Consider the following 16,716-nt stretch of genomic DNA (forward strand, 5'->3'; position numbering starts at 1 on the left):
GGAGTTATTTACTGCTGCAATATTTTCTGAGTTATCTTTGAAGTAAGGGGTGTTAAGACATCCAATGTTTATTTCAGATGTTAAGTTGAGTTCATGGAATAAACAGTGTTTAAAACCCCACGTGTCCATAATTGTAATCCCACACCTCGGGAAAAAGTTGCGTGCTCGGAAAAGCAACAAATCCATTAAAGGGAGAGGTTGGTTGAACTCTATGATACATTTTGGGGTTCTGAAAACGCCTCACCCATAACAGGCATCTGGGGGCTCGTTGAGTTTGCCAGGGCGATACAAAATCTCGTAATTATAGGTGGAAAGCTCGATCCTCCACCGCAAGATTTTATCGTTTTTGATCTTGCCCTGCTGTGTGTTATTGAACATGAAAGCTACCGACCGTTGGTCAGTGAGGAAAGTGAATCTCCTGCCGGCCAGGTAATGCGTCCAATGCCGCACAGCTTCAACGATAGCTTGGGCCTCTTTTTCGAAGGATGAGTGCCGAATTACTGAGGCATGAAGGGTGCTGGAAAAGAATGCCACGGGTCTGCCTGCCTGATTGAGGGTGGCGGCTAGGGCGACGTCCGTGCGTTGCTCCCTATTTGAAAGGGCAGTGTCTCGTCTACTGCGTGCACCTCGGCCTTGGCGATATCGGCTCTGATACGGGCGAAGGCCTTCTGTGCCTCGGCAGTCAGGGGAAAATGGGTGGACTGAATGAGTGGGCGGGCCTTGTCCACATAGTTTGGGACCCACTGGGCGTAGTACGAGAAGAACCCCAGGCAGCTTTTGAGGGCCTTGGGGCAGTGGGGGAGGGGAAGCTCCATGAGGGGGCGCATGTGGTCTGGAAGGGCCCCAGAACTCCGTTCTGGACCACATAGCCGAGTATGGCTAAACACACACTTCTCCTTGTTGTAGGTGAGGTTGAGGAGAGTGGCGGTGTGGAGAAATTTGGCAAGGTTGGCATCGTGGTCCTGCTGGTCATGGCCGCAGATGGTGACGTTGTCTAGGTACGGGAAGGTGGCCCGCAAACCGTACCGGTCGAACATTTGGTCCATCTCCCTTTGGAAGACTGAGACCCCGTTAGTGATGCTGAAGGGAACCCTGAGGAAGTGATAGAGACGTATGGACGGTCTGATTTACGAATGGGGAGCTGGTGGTAGGCGGATTTGAGGTCTACCGTTGAGAAGACCCGGTACTGTGCAATCTTAAGGACCATATCAGATATGCGTGGGAGGGGGTACGCGTCGAGCTGCGTGTCCCGATTGATGGTCTGGCTGTAGTCCACGACCATTCTGTGTTTCTCCCCAGTTTTAACGACTACCACTTAGGCTCTCTAGGGGCTGTTACTGGCCTAGATAATGCCTTCCCACAGCAACCGCTGGACCTCGGACCTGATGAAGGCCCTGTCCTGGGTGCTGTACCATCTGCTCCTGGTGGCGACGGGTTTGCAATCCGGGCTTAGATTGGCGAAGAGGGAAGGCAGATTGACCTTTAGGATCGTGAGGCCGCACACAGTGAGGGGTGGTAGGGGCCTGCCGAATTTGAGGGTTAGGCTCTGGAGGTTACACTGGAAGTCCAGGCCAAGTAGTAGGGCAGCGCAGAGGTTAGGGAGGACGTAGATGCAGAAGCTGCTGAATTCTACGCCCTGGACTGTGAGTGTGGCTGTGCAGAACCCCCTGGAATAGGATCCAGAGGCCAGGAAAATTCTTTGGTTGGCTGGGTGTACCGCAAGGGAGGAGCTCCTTACCGTATCCGGGTGTATGATGCTTTAGGTGCTCCCGGAGTCCAGGAGGAAAGAGGTCACGTGGCCTTTGATTTTCACACTGGTCGATGCGGTGGCCAGGTTGTGTGGACGAGATTGGTCGATCGTCACTAAGGCGAGTCGTGGTCGGTCGTCGCTGACGTTGGATGGTGGGGAGCCTGGGGGGCCCAGGTCCTGGAATGCTGTCGGTGTCCATGTCCCGTGGGGGAGACAGGATGGCGGAGCCTGAAGATCCTGCGGGGGCCAAAATGGCGGCGCCCATGGGCCGCACGTTGCAGGGGTTGGACAAGATGGCGGTGCCCATGGGCCGCACGTGGACTGAGGGGGAGAAGATGGCGGCACCCACTGGCCGCGCGTGGCCCTGGGAGGTGAAGGTGTCGGCACCCCCTGGCCGTGTGTGGCCCCGTGAGGTGAAGATGGCGGCGCCCACTGGCCGCCCGTGGTCCGGGGAGGTGAAGATGGTGGCGCCCACTGGCCGCATGTGGCCCAGGGAGATGAAGATGGCAGCGCCATTGTGTGTAAGCTAGGGTGGTGGGGGCGATAGCGGTGGCTGCGCGGGCCTGGCACACCGCGGCAAAGTGCCCCTTTTTGCCGCAAGCCTTACAAAGGGCAGCGCGGGTTGGGCAGCATTGGCGAGAGTGCTTCTGCTGGCCGCAGAAGTAACATCGGGGACCCCCGGGGTGCGCAGGCTGGCGTATGGCGCAAGTGTACTGGCTGGGTAAGGCCCCCGCTGGGGTGGCCGTCTGTGGGGTCCACGAGGGGTAGGAGGGGTGGGCCGCGCGGCTGGTGGGGTAGGCCTGAATGTTACGTGAGGCAACTGTCATGGAAAGCACTAGCTTCTTTGTTTCAGCTAGTTTGAACTTGGCCCCTTCTAACAGTCTTTGGCGTATGAGGTCCGACCCAATCCCCGTTACGAACACGTCCCGCATAAGAAGGTTGGAATGTTCGGTGGCCGTAACGGCCTGACAGTCACAGTCCCAGACGAGTGGGATTAGGGCCTGCCAGAAGTCTTCTATGGACTCACCAGGGAGTTGAGAGCGAGTGGCTGGCGAAGAGAGTGTTTGTTTTCTGTGCGTAGTTTTCTTTGAGAAGCGCCATGGCGTCGGCGTAGTTCGGGGCGTCCTGGATCAGCGGAAACACGTTGGAGCTCAACCTTGAGTACAGGATCTGTATCTTCTGAGCCTCCGGAACAGGGGTGGTCGCTGAGTTGATATATGCCTCGAAGCTGGCTAGCCAGTGCTGAAAGTCCTTTTTGGCGTCGCTTGATTGCGGATCCAGCTGCAGGCGATCTGGTTTGATTCGGAGGTCCATCTTCTAGAAAATCATAGAGCAATAAATTGAGGCACGATCAACTGAACAAAGACTAAAGTTGGATACAACTGAGGCTTTATTGCTCTAAGATGTGTGGCCTCCCACAGCAGCTGGCGAAATGGCTGTTGAATGAAGGACATGCATACTTATACTCCGCCTACTGGGCGGAGCCAGCAGGCAAGGACTACCGGCGAACCTGTAGTACAGGTCCTACCTTACATCACCTAATACAGACGCAACAGTGGTTTACCACATTCCTCTGCCAAAGCCGGGTGCCTGAAGTTAAGTACAGGTTGTTGTAGTGCTAGATATAATTTAGCTTGTAGTGTTTTTATGTTGCATGTGTGAGTTAATCTTGTGTGTAAATAAACTATTATTGAACTTGAACTAACTGACTAGTTGGGTCTTTGATCGATATCCGGTTGAATCTTGTGGTGGTATAATTTGATACCTGGCGACTCTGAAAGCAATATCCTCATTAATAACGGTCAGATTAATATCTGACTAAAGTAGGTACCCCAGACTTGGCAACATTATTGGCATCTCTGGTGCCGATTGGCAACATTTTTGGTGACGCTCGTGGGATAGCATTCCATTAAATTGGCAACACTGGGAACCCAGCAAAGGGCATTGGCACAGCTGAGGACAAGATCTCAGAAGCGCTCTTCCACTTTATGAATGCTGAATGGCTGACATTATGAAAGAATCTACCACGACTGCAGGTGATAAGCAAAAACAAAATGAAGTGGATATGCCTCACATCCTCCCTCTGACTGAAGCATACTGAAAGCCCCTTAAAATTCCAGGATGAGGTTGGGTGGAAAATCAAAGTGGGGACAGTGCAGTAAAACACCCGTGATGCATATGAGTACTCAAATGAGAGGATCTGTGAATAAAATCAGCAATTATGGTTTCAAATCAGCCAGTCCTCATTTGGCCATTGTCGTGTTAGGTACACTGGTATAACACTGGCTGCAACTGGATGCAGCTTAGGTCAAAAAGATACTCCAGACCTTGAAGTTAGTTCAATCAGGTTTATTGAACTAATAGCACAGTTAGCACAGTTCTCTGTGAGTTCGACTCTCTGCTAACTTAAGTGTAGTTACTCTGTCTGACTGAACCAGACTAGCTCTTAGCCACGTGGTGGAGGTCTGAGATTGTAACAACACCCTTGACTGACTCTCTAGATGTTCATCAGTGGAAAGAGGCAGAGTGTGAGTGCCTCGTGTCTTTTATAGTCAGATACCACCCCTGAGTGTCCTGCCTGCTTATTGGTCATGTCCTGTTCTCTGTGTCCATTAGCTGCTTGTCTGTGCCTGCCTGTATATCATTATGTGCGTGTCTGCATATCATGACAGCCATTGTCCACAAATATGGTGGATTGAGTTGTCAATTTCGAATACACTTCAACTCATTAGATTCAACATGAGAATTCCATTTGATTTTCAGTTGTTCCCATTACTATTAATGTAAGACCTAATTGTCAACTTGGAATTCTCTGCGAAGTCCAAGCCCACCCAAGACTTGCAGTTTTTTTTTTGCAGTTGCAATCCTAAATGATTGTGTGAGATTCATCCGCGACAGTGAAAATGTAATCGTTTTAGATTCAAGGCAGTTCGTCAGTTTCTTGCGTTCATGAATGAAACAGTTCTCATAATGAATGAGGCCGGCCACATTTAGCAGTTACTTGGCATGAGGTGGATTGGCGCTCATCACCATTTCCATTATAGTACATTCAGAAACTAGTGTTACTGTATTCTTGAAACCATCATTTCAACATATGTCCAAACCTGCAGCATTCTGTAAGTTATGGATCTCACAATGCTGAGGATACACATATGTTGCCACATTGTACCTGGTGAATTCTTTATGTCACGGCAGTCGGAGCCGACAACCTGGTTGAGTTGGGCGAATAATGCTTGAGGAGGGGTGGGAGGGACGGGGGTTGCGTGGGTGGGGGTGGAAACAAGTTGAGTCTGACCCTAGGGGTGTGGGGAGGGGAGGCTACAGGTTCTGACATCGTCGATGCAGGTCTGCAATATTAACAGGTATTAGTTTTATGAATGGTTGCTCCATCATAAGCAAGTTGATTGGATATTTGCCTGTCCCCAATCCCTGGCCCTCATCAATTTGGACACATGGGGCGGGTTTCTCAGTTGTGGAATTTGGGAATTTGGGAAATGCGATTGGAAGGGGAGTCGGTTCCGATGCCATAATCGCGGCGGATGCCGATTTGACGCCAAATCGCAATTCTCTATCATCCATACAGTGGTGTCAATGCGTTCCGGAATGCACATATAGTAAACACCGTTTGCGTGTCATTTGGGGGCCCGACCCGTGTTCCCCGGGGCATCCGCGATTCTCCACCTCCGGTGGACCGAGATCATAGAATTCACAGTGCAGAAGGAGGCCATTCAGCCCATCGAGTCTGCACCGGCTCTTGGAAAGAGCACCCTACCGAGGCCCACACCACCCTATCCCCATAACCCAGTAACCCCACTCAACCAACCCTAAGGCCAATTTTGGACACTAAGGGCAATTTAGCATGGCCAATCCACCTAACCTGCACGTCTTTGGACTGTGGGAGGAAACCGGAGCACCCGGAGGAAACCCACGCACACACGGGGAGAACGTGCAGACTCCGCACAGACAGTGACCCAAGCCGGGAATCGAACCTGGGACCCTGGAGCTGTGAAGCAATTATGCTAACCACTATGCTACCGTGCTGCCCTTATCGTGACGCTGTGGTTCGTTTGTGGTTTTAAAAATCATGAAACCGGCATGGTAGCTGCTGATGGAGAGAGGAGGTAGGACATGGAGACGTGCTACTGCGGGCTGCCGAGTCACACACTGGCTGGGGTGGCTGTAAACCCCCTCACCACCCCTGTACTACCCCCCACCAATCCCCCCAGCCCCCGCCGAAGTCACTCCGGCCAGCGGAACGGCTCTCCCACCCCACTCCCGAGATTGGCGGCGCTGGACACAGTCCGCAGCCACCACGCGAGGTTGACGAAACCTCAGACCAAAAGTGAGCTACACCATTGGGAAGTCGGCCCATCGGGGGAGGAGCATCAGGGAGGGCCTTCAGGTGACTTCCTGAGGCCGTCCCAAAGGCGTGGGGTGTACTCACAATTAAGACGCTGTTTTGAAGGGGGCGGAGCATCGGAAAAAAGCGCCGCCCAAGATTTCGGCATCAAAATTGATTCTTCGGCCAATCGCCGAATGCGGCTTCAGGAATCGGAGATTCCCGCCCATAGTCTAAGAAACGGAAAATCCCGCCCATGTTTTTTTTTAATTCTTTCATGGGATGTGGGCGTCACAATTGCAAAGTCAGCAATTTTTGGCCGTCTCTAATTGCCCTTGAACTTATTAGCAGTTAAGTGTCACATTGCCATGGGTCTGGATTCACATGTAGGCCAGACCAGATAATGACAGCAGATTTTCTTCCCTAACGGGCACAAGATGGGTCCTTAACAATCGACAATGGTTTCATGGTTATTATTAGACTTGTAATTCCAGTTTGTTGAATTCAAACTTCACATCTGTTGTGGTGGGATTCAAACCCAGGTTTCCCAGAGCAGGACCCTGAGTGTTATAACCCTGCAGGTGGTCCAGGGATTTGCAACCTCAGAGTCCCTGTGGCCTCACCTGAGTACGATTTACCCAGATGAGGTGGGAAGGGTTACCCCCCTTTTCCTAGGACTGCTTGGACATAAATACTATGGCCTGGGTGTGGGTCGGGCGCGGGAGACCCTTTGAGGACTAGGAGGTATAATTAGTAAGGAGAATAAATCAAAATGTTTCTACAGCCATCGCTTCTGAGCGGTCGCTTGCCTGAGACCTTACACTGGCGACAAGGATTAAGTGGAGCTGCAGGAGACGCCATTACCTCCAGACCAGGCCCACCTCAATTAGGCTTCAGGAGGTCTCCATTCAGGCCACAGATATACCATTCATTGGTAAGCTAGAGACATTCGATGCTGAGACTGAGAATTGGACCCAGTAAATTGAGCGAATTGCACTACTTTTTTCGTCTGAATAACATAGTCGGGGACAATCGACAGATGGTGACCTTCCTCATGGTTTGTGGTGCGGAGACTTACAGCATTATCAAAAGTTTAACTTTTCCCAAATCACTTGATACCTGGCAGTTTGCGGAGCTCGTTATGCTGGTCGACAACCATTTTGACCCAAAACCGCTGCTAATCTTTCACTGTTTTAATTTCCTTGCGGCTTCTCAACACCTGGGTGAACCTGAAATTGAATTTCTGGGCAGTTTGCGAAAATTCGCCGAGGTCTATGAGTTTGGCCCGACATTATCTGAGGCACTCAGAGACCATTTGGTTTGCGGGATCAGAGATGGAGGCTACTCAAAAACGGTTGTTGAGTGAAACTAATCTGGACCTGAAGAAATCGACCGAGGTAGCTTTGTCCTGGGTGGGCGCAGAACACGGTGTCCAGGAGTTCCGAGTGATGGCCGTCCTGAGACTCAGTCTCCCAACAGGGCGTGGAGTACCCCTCTCCCGTGCTGCAGTTCCGGACTCCCACCACTGGGGCACACGCTAGGTGACCAGGACCGAAGACAGCATTTCCCAGCCGAGGGATGCCGTGCTTGCCGCACAACAGGTCTACATGAACTACATGAACTATATTGATATTAACTTGTCTATTTTACATGGGTTAACACTTAACCAAAATGGCAGACAACGGAACAGCAAAACGGTGCTTTAAACGTTATATACGGATAAAACATACGACAATACGAGTGAGGAGCGGAGTAGGTCACTCAGCCCCTCGTGCCTGCTCCTCCATTCAATAAGACCATGGCTGATCTGATTGTAACTTCAGCCCACATTCCTGCCTACCCCCAATAACCTTTCACCCCCTTGTTAATCAGCAATCTGTTCAGCTGTGCCTGAAAAATATTCAAAGGCTTATTTCCACAATTCCATTTCCTTTTCATGAAGACAGTTCCGGAGACTCAAAATTGCAATTTCTCCTCAACTTTGTCTTAAATGAGGTGAAGGGTCACTTTCCCCCGAAAGAAAGTCTGTTGAAGCTCGACCAACTGAAATTTTCAAGCCTGACATTGAAAGATCTTTGTTAGGTGAGGGTATCGAGGAATAAGAAAATAAGGTGTGTAAATAGAGGTGAGTTACAGACCATTGACTGATGCAGTGGCAGAACAGGTTTGAGGGCCTGGTACAGACCATTGACTGATGCAGTGGCAGAACAGGTTTGAGGGCCTGGTACAGACCATTGACTGCTGCAGTGGCAGAACAGGTTTGGGGGCTTCAGTGGCCTTCTCTTGTTCCCATGGGATCGCCAACAAGGTGAAACAAGTTGGAGGTTGATCTTCTTCTCAAACAAATAGCCAATCTTCGGCTGAAAAAACTTTGCAGTTGGAGGAAGGAGCTAAGGAGTGAGACAGTCTGGAAGAATTAATGCAGAAGATGGAGTGGAGGGTCTTGAACTCAACACAGTGCAAATATGGAGAGAAGGAAGAGTGGACCAGAGCACACATTGGACTTTAGGAGGAACAAAGGTGAAAGCTCAGAGGAGACCTGCCTATAGAGGAGCAACGCAGTAACACAGAGAGAAATGAAAAGTTACATTAGAGAGAAGATTGTTGGTGAGATCTGAGGGAAGGTTTCACATACAGGTGTTTGCTTTGACTCACTGGTAGTATCCTGACCTCAGAGTCCAAATGTTATGGGTTCAAGTCTCACTCTGAGCACAAAATTCAGGTCGACCCTCCACTCGAGTGCTGAATGACACCATTGGAGGTGCCATCTTTCAGTTGATACCACAACCTTTGTCTGTCTTCTCTGGTGGATGTGAGTGATCCCACTGCATTATTTTGAAAAATGATCAGGCGATCTCCCTGGTGTAATGGTTGATATTTATCCCTCAATCAACATCACAAGAGATAATCTGTTCTCACAATGTTCTTCACAGGCCGCTATGTGCAAATTGCCTGCTGTGTTCCCTACATTACAACAACGGCAACAGTCCAGAAGTACTTAATGGGCCACCATGTGTTTTTAGATATTCTGTGTTTGGAAAAGATGCAGACTGACTGAAAGGTTTTCTTCTTAGTTGACAGATGCTTTCCTATAACCAGGTGCATGTTTGAGCTTCATGAAGCCTTCTCAACTTTGCCCCTCTCCTGAGGTGTGGCGACTTCAAAGGGGAAAGCAGCCTATGATCATCTGGGACTATGGCGACTTTACCTCACTTTAGGTATAGGAGCACTGTTCAAGTAATGAACCTCAGCAGTGTAGAAAATACTGTCAGTGCAATTAACAGGTGAACACTCAATTCGTACAGGGACATTTCTCTGTCCATGTTGTAGTGTGGTCATTATCCCACTGGCTTCAAACGACTTAAAACCTTTGAAGGAATGTCAGAGGAATGTGTTATGTTTTCCCAACAGTCATGTCAAGGCTGTAATGCAGTTAATAGATAGGCTTACCACAATGTGCTGTGAGTTAACACTAGCTCCTTAAATAAAGTTAATATTTTTACTTCAAGGAATTCAGCTGCTCAAGGGAGAGAAAAAAAATTAACTAACGAGTTGGTTTCTAAACTTGGAAAGTTTCGGCGGATTATAAATCAGGGGCTGCAGAAAAGGTAATGTTTCTCACTGCGTGACCTCTTAAACATCCCAGGTTAAGAAAACAGCTATAAATTGCAAAACATAGTCAGCTTACTGTAGCTATCATTAGTTTTCTGTGTTATGGACACAAGGGTTGTCCAGAAATGGAAGGCTCCCTCAATTTTAGTGCAGGTCTGGTTAAAGTAACATTAATGAATTTTGTTGTGCTAAAGGTTCCTTGTGTTTGGCTATTTTCAGCCCACACAGAGCAGATGCTTAGTGGAAATATTTGCACCAATTAATTTTTGGCTTACAAGCCTATCGCTCGGTTTCAAGCCAAAACTGAGAGGAAAAATCTATAATCCTTTATATAATAAAACTGGGAGGGAGTCGCAAAATCCAGATAGGCTCATGATTTATCAAGTGTCTATTGTGAATCCTCCGTGAATCCTATCTGTTCAAGTAAACATCAGAAAGGATGGTTTTGCCTGCCCACCCAGAAGGACAGACTAAGAAAGGATCCGGCGGATGAAAGAAAGAATGAATATAAGAGCAAACATCAGAGGAGAAGAAGAAAACATAATACCTAATAGGTAGGAGATTTTAAAAGGCACATGAGAAGACGGGATGGAAACAAAGTAACTTAAGCTGGTAACTTAAGTTCAAATCTCAGTCACAACTGACACCTTGTTATGAGGTGGCTGTCGTGACGATGTCATGTCATCGCTATTTTTCAGATTGTAGAGTCTTTAGTGAAGGAGGCCATTCTACCCATCATGCCTGAGAGTTTCCCAATTGACCCCAATCCCCTGCTCTTTCCCCGCAGCTCTGTGATTTTTTTCCTCCTCAAGTGTACGCCCCATTTCCTTTTGAAACTTACAAATGACTCTGCTTCCATCACCCTTTCATGAAATGCATTCAAGATCATGACAACTCAATGCGTAAAATTAAGGCCGCGATTTAACGGCCCCGTTGCACCCGGTGCGGAGCCGGGCACAGCGGGTGAATCGCGTGAGATCCCCAAACCGGGAGGGCCTGAAGAGGAGGGGGATAATCAGGGCTGTCGTTCGAATTGGCGCCCTGATCTGCGGACAGCCGTTCCTCCTGGCAGGCTTCAGCTCACCAGTAGGAAATCCCTCTGAGAGCAGCATCGACGGAGTGAAACTCTCCAAGGCCAGAAAAAGTGCCAAAGGCCCGTTAAACGCACCCGCCAGCCGACTTAGTTTGAAGTCCGCTGAATTGCGCCCTATCTTATCTCCCCTCCCTGCTTCTGTGGCAAATAATTGAAATCTATGTCCTCTGCTAACTGACCGTCTTGTCAGCAGCAACGCTTTCTCCTGGTCCGCTCTGCTGAAAAGATTCATACTTTTGAACACTGTTATGAAATCTATCTTTAATCTTCTCTGCTTTAAGGAGAACAATCTCAGCTTCTCCTGCCTCTGCACCGCAGTCCCTCACTTCTGGTGCCATTCCAGTAAATCTCCTCCGCAACCGCGGCATTGCCTTCAAATCCTTTCTGTGGTTTGGATCCCAGAATTGGACCCAACACTGCAGCTGAGGCCTAAACAGTGATTTCTAAAGAGTCTTTGCAATTTGATGCATCACTTCCTCCTTCGCAATAAGTCGGCCTTATTCTTAATTTTTTCTCCTTACTTTATAGGCTAAGATCCATTTGTATGTTATACACACAAATGTATGTTTATGTGTACAAAGATGTTGGCAGCTTCCTTGCTAGCTCAGCAGGTTAATGCAATGTGCGACAGATCAGGAAGATCTCAGATTCGGACTCGTGGATGGTGGAACTCATGATATCCACTGGATCTCAACAGTCAGATCCGTTGGCCCCCGGGCTGGAATACGTGGCTCTGTGGGTGGGACTCTAAGTCACAGGATTATGGGTTCAAGTCCCACTTGAGCATCTAATCTTGGCTGACTTTCCCAGTGCAGTCCTGCTGGAATGCTGCACCGTCAGAGGTGCCGATTAAACTGAAACCCTCTCCGCACTCTCAGATAAGCGTAAAAGATAAAACGTAGCACTATTTGAAGAAGCGCACGGGAGTGTTCTGGCCAACTGTTATTTCTCAACCAACATCACAAAAACAAACCAGACTATCTTGTCTTTATGTGCTGCTGTTTGTTGGACCTTGTTGAGAACATAATGGAACTTCCCAAATTGCAACACTTTGAACATTGCGTCACGGACTTTGAAGTGCTCTTGACGTTTTGAGGTTGTGGAAAGCACTGCATAAATATAAATTCTCTCTTTAAATAAACTTAAGCAGGGTCTTTCTTTCAGAGACTCCGCGGAGAGAGTATGGAGTTGTGAAAGAGAAAGAAAGGCAAACAGCACCATTCGCAGCCTTCGAACCAAAGGGTTTCGCAACTAGTCAAATACTTTTGAAGTTATAATGTAGGAAATGCAGCAACCAACTTGTGCACAGCAAGCTTCCACAGACAGCAATGTGATAATGACCAGATATTTTTTGTGATGTTGGTTGAGGGACAGGTATTTGGCAGGGCACCATGGATAACTCCCCTTCTTTTCTTCGAAAAAGCACCATGGGATCTGTCACGAGGCAGCTTCCCCGGCAACTGGACAGGCGAGTCAGGCAAAACACGGTAGACTTCAGCGGGATTAGAAGATCCTTTCGGCAGCCAATGACAAGCTGCCTCCACCGCTGGAGGGGGGTGGGGGGAAATCCCACCCGTAATCTTCTGATTCAATCAGCCACCAATGACATCTCACAGGTCTTGAGTGAGGAGTAGGTCCAACCTATAGGATTAGCGCCAACCTTTCAGCCCTATTTTGGGCATGAGATCCAGAAATCTTTTCTAATTAGTGAGGTCTCAGTTAGTCAATTAATCTGGACTCAGTCCATTTGGAGTTGTCTACTGGCCCATGTCGACTCAACGTCAAACAATGTTGAGCTGCACCAATGGATTATATCCCTGTTCTGTGTTGAGATCACCAACTTTGACTGAGGGAGCATAGTGGTGTATGACAGTTGGCATCCATATCCCTGTTTAAGGAGAGAAGGCTTGCTTCATCCACCAATGCACATGTGTGGACATCAGTTGAATACAACCTCAGCTGCGATGACATCCAACGTTGGATAACTTGCTGACAATTTCTCAGCGGGTCCATGGAGTGAGTCCACATTGCTCCGGTACCAAAGCCTGACTTCCCACCTGTGCAACTATACCTGAGTGGGAGTCAGCAAACTCAGAAAAGCAAAAAACAGGGGGCATAATCATTCTGCTGATTTTCAGATGTAACTAAACAAAGCTTCTTAATTTGTAATAAGATTCAAACTCTTACTGACCGCAAGTGCCACTCTTAATGTTTTCCAGTATTGGTAACTTAGTTGCAGACCCCCTATTTTCTGAATACATCCTGATATGAATATGTATATAAATAGCCTTCAGCTATCTAGGAGACATTGGGGCTGGAGGCTGCATACCAAGAAAGGGAGGTGGACAAGGAAGGCCACCTGTAGCTGCAATGAGCTATCCAGAGGGGCCTGGCTGCCTCTTTTTCACATACTCGACAAACTCCCCCACCCCCACCCCGGCAACTGGAGAGAGATGGGCACTGCCAAGGGAGGTCAATAAGACTTTCAGGAATTGGCAGATGGTGAAAACACTGCTGAGGCTACAGAGCGGCTAGCCCTCTGATTCGGCCAGTGACATCGACATCCCGTCCACCAGCCTTTTTTTTTTTACAAATAATTTGTATTCAAATTTTCACAAAATATCAACAAAATACAGAAAGAAAAGAACAACCCCCCCCCCCCCCCCCCCCGTATACATAAATAATAAATTAACAGCCATCATCAACACAAAAGCAAATATACACGCCCACTCAAGAAAAACGAACCAACCACCGCACCCCCCCCCCCCGCCCCCGGGTTGCTGCTGTTGCTGACCATCTTCTACCGCTCTGCCAGGAAGTCTAGGAACGGCTGCCACCGACTGAAGAACCCTTGCACCGATCCCCTTAAGGCAAATTTCACCCGCTCCAATTTAATAAACCCGCCATATTGATAATCCAGGATTTCACGCTTGGGGGCCTCGCATCCTTTCACTGAAGAAGAATCCTTCGCCGGGCTACCAGGGACGCAAAGGCCAGAATACCGGCTTCTTTCGCCTCCTGCACTCCCGGCTCCTCTGCCATCAGAAATATTGCGAGCCCCCAGCTTGACCCTGGAACCTAGCACCCTCGACACCGTCCTCGCTACACCCTTCCAAAAGTCCTCCAGCGCTGGGCACGCCCAGAACATGTGGGTGTGGTTTGCTGGGCTCCCTGAGCACCTAACACACCTGTCCTCGAACCCAAGGAACAAGCTTATCCTTGCCCCGGTCATGTGAGCCCTATGCAGCACCTTAAATTGTATGAGGCTGAGCCTCGCGCAAGAGGAGGAAGAGTTCACTCTCCCCAGGGCATCTGCCCACGTCCCCTCGACAATCTCCTCACCCAACCTCTCCTCCCACTTACCCTTTAGCTCCTCCACCGAGGCCTCTTTCTCCTCCTGCATCATCTGATATGTTGCCGAGATCCTCCCCTCTCCAACCCACACCCCCGACAGCACCCTGTCCTGGACCCTGCATGGCGGCACCAGTGGGAACTGCACCACCTGCCGCCGAACAAACGCCCTTACCTGCATATATCTGAAGGTGTTCCCCGGGGGGAGCCCGAACTTCTCCTCCAGCTCACCCAGGCTCGCGAACTTCCCATCCACAAACAGGTCCCCCATCCTTCTAATACCTGCCCTGTGCCAGCTCAGGAACCCTCCATCCATCCTCCCCAGGACAAACCGCTGGTTCCCCCATATTGGGGACCACACCGAGGCCACCACCTCCCCACTGTGATGTCTCCATTGCCCCAAAATTTTGAGGGTAGCCGCCACCACCGGGCTCGTGGAAGAACTCATTGGAGGAAGCGGCAGCGGCGCCGTCACCAGCGCCTCCAGGCTCATGCCCACACAGGACGCCATCGCCAGCCTCTTCCATGCTGCCCCCTCCCCCTCCATCACCCACTTACGCACCATCGCCACGTTGGCAGCCCAATAATACCCACAGAGGTTAGACAGCGCCAACCCGCCCCCATCCCTGCACCGCTCCAGGAACACCCTTCTCACCCTCGGGGTCTTCTGCGCCCATACAAACCCCATAATGCTCCTATTAACTCGCCTGAAGAAGGCCTTAGGGATCAGCATGGGGAGGCACTGGAATAGGAACAAAAATCTCAGGAGCACTGTCATTTTAACTGACTGCACCCTACCCGCCAGGGAGAGTGGCAGCACGTCCCACCTCTAAAACTCCTCCTCCATTTGCTCCACCAATCTCGTGAAGTTAAACTTATGCAGGGCCCCCCAACTCCTAGCCACCTGGATGCCCAGGTACCTGAAACTCCTCTCTGCCCTTTTTAGTGGGAGCTCACCAATCCCCCTCTCCTGGTCCCCTGGGTGAACAATGAACAACTCGGTCTTCCACATATTGAGCTTATACCCGGAGAAATCCCCAAACTCCCTGAGAATCCCCATCACCTCCGGCATTCCCCCCACCGGGTCCGCCATATATCAGCAAATCGTCTGCATAGAGCGACAGCCGATGCTCCTCCCCACCCCGCACCAGCCCCCTCCAGTTCCTCGACTCCCTCAATGCCATGGCCAGGGGCTCAATCGCCAGCGCAAAGAGCAGAGGGGACAGGGGACACCCCTGTCTCGTCCCCCCGGTGTGACCAAAAATACTCTGACCTCCTTCTGTTCATGGCCACACTCGCCACCGGGGCCTCATACAGCAACTTAACCCACCTGACAAACCCCTCCCCAAACCCAAACCTTTTCAGCACCTCCCACAGGTACCCCCATTCTACCCTATCAAAGGCCTTCTCCGCTTCCATCGCCGCCACTATCTCCGCCTCCCCTTCCACCGCCGGCATCATTAAAACATTCAAGAGCCTCCGTACATTCGTATTCAGCTGTCTCCCTTTCACGAACCCCATCTGATCCTAGTGAATTACCTGTGGCACACAGTCCTCTATCCTCGTGGCTAAAATCTTTGCCAACAACTTTGCATCTACATTTAGGAGTGAGATTGACCTGTATGACCCACATTGTAGGGGATCCTTGTCCCACTTCAGGATCAAGGAGATCAGCGCTCGAGACATCGTCTGGGGCAAAGCCCCTCCTACCCTTGCCTCAGTAAAGGTCCTTACCAACAGAGGGCCCAGCAGGTCCGCATACTTCTTATAAAATTTGACCAGGAACCCATCTGGCCCCGGTGCCTTCCCCGCCTGCATGCTTCCTATCCCTTTGACCAACTCCTCCAACCCAACCAACGCCCCAGCCCCATCACCTGCCCCTCCTCCACCCTCGGGAATCTCAACCAGTCCAGAAAGCAACCCATCCCTCCCTCCTCCAGTGGGGGCTCAGACCGGTACAGTTCCTCGTAGAAGTCCCTGAAGACCCCATTGATAACCACCCCACTTCGCACCGTGTTCCCTCCTCCATCCCTAACTCCCTAGATCTCCCTAGCTGCCTCTCGCTTCCGAAGCTGGTGCGCCAGCATCTGGCTCGCCTTTTCTCCGTATTCCTATACCGCCCCCTGCGCCTTCCTCCACTGCGCTTCCGCCTTCCTGGTGGTCAACAGATTGAATTCGGCCTGGAGGGCTGCGCCGCTCCCTAAGCAATCCATCCTCCGGGACCTCCGCATACCTCCTGTCCACCCTCACCATCTCCCCCACCAGCCTCTCCCTCTCTCTCTTCTCCCTCCTCTCCTTATGGCCCTAATGGAGATCAGCTCTCCCCTGACCACCGCCTTCAGCGCCTCCCAGACCACCCCCACTTTGACCTCCCCATTGTCATTAGTCTCCAGGTACCTCTCTATGCACCCTCGGACCCGCCCGCTCACCTCCTTGTCTGCCAGCAACCGCACCTCTAAGCGCCACAGCGGGTATCGGTCCATCTCCTCCCCCAGCTCGAGGTCTACCCAATGCGGAGCGTGATCGGAAATGGCTATCGCCAAGTACTCAGCATCTTCCACTCTCGGAATC

This window comes from Scyliorhinus torazame, chromosome 16 (genome assembly GCF_047496885.1).
Source record: "Scyliorhinus torazame isolate Kashiwa2021f chromosome 16, sScyTor2.1, whole genome shotgun sequence".
NCBI lineage: Eukaryota > Metazoa > Chordata > Chondrichthyes > Carcharhiniformes > Scyliorhinidae > Scyliorhinus > Scyliorhinus torazame.